Source organism: Apaloderma vittatum, unplaced genomic scaffold (genome assembly GCF_000703405.1).
Source record: "Apaloderma vittatum isolate BGI_N311 unplaced genomic scaffold, ASM70340v1 scaffold2115, whole genome shotgun sequence".
In the NCBI taxonomy this organism is placed as follows: Eukaryota; Metazoa; Chordata; class Aves; order Trogoniformes; family Trogonidae; genus Apaloderma; species Apaloderma vittatum.
In genome coordinates, this window is record NW_009715275.1 from 44,974 (window position 1) to 45,457 (window position 484).

Below are 484 nucleotides of genomic sequence, written 5' to 3' on the forward strand. Positions count from 1 at the left end.
CTGGGGCGGCCCGGCGCCCCGGGGAGGGGCGCCTGACAATAAGGTGCCCGAAACGGGACATTCCCCAGGAGGTGATGGAAGTCGAGAGGGGAAAGGACCCGAGCACAACCAGGGGATGCCGGCCCCCTCGGCTGGTTTTCCCCCGTTTGTCACGATTTTTATCATTCGCCTCGACGGACAGCTAATTGGGAGATGTGCTAATTACAGAGAGATTATCCATCAGTAATTCAACCACACGCGAGGATAACTCGAGCCCGCTAATGAGCTGTAAATCGCCCCCTGATTGCGGAATTTCAGCTCCTTCTTCCGAGGGAGTGAGGAAAAGCTGGGACGCTTCTTCTCTCACCTTCCTCCGACGGGCGGGCACCGTCCAGCAGCCGGGAAGATGGGGGCTGAGGCGGGGGATGCTGGCAACGGGTGGGACTGGGCACCCCGGGACGAAGGGGGGGGTCCGCCGCCGGGGCAGCGGCCCCGGGGCCCAACG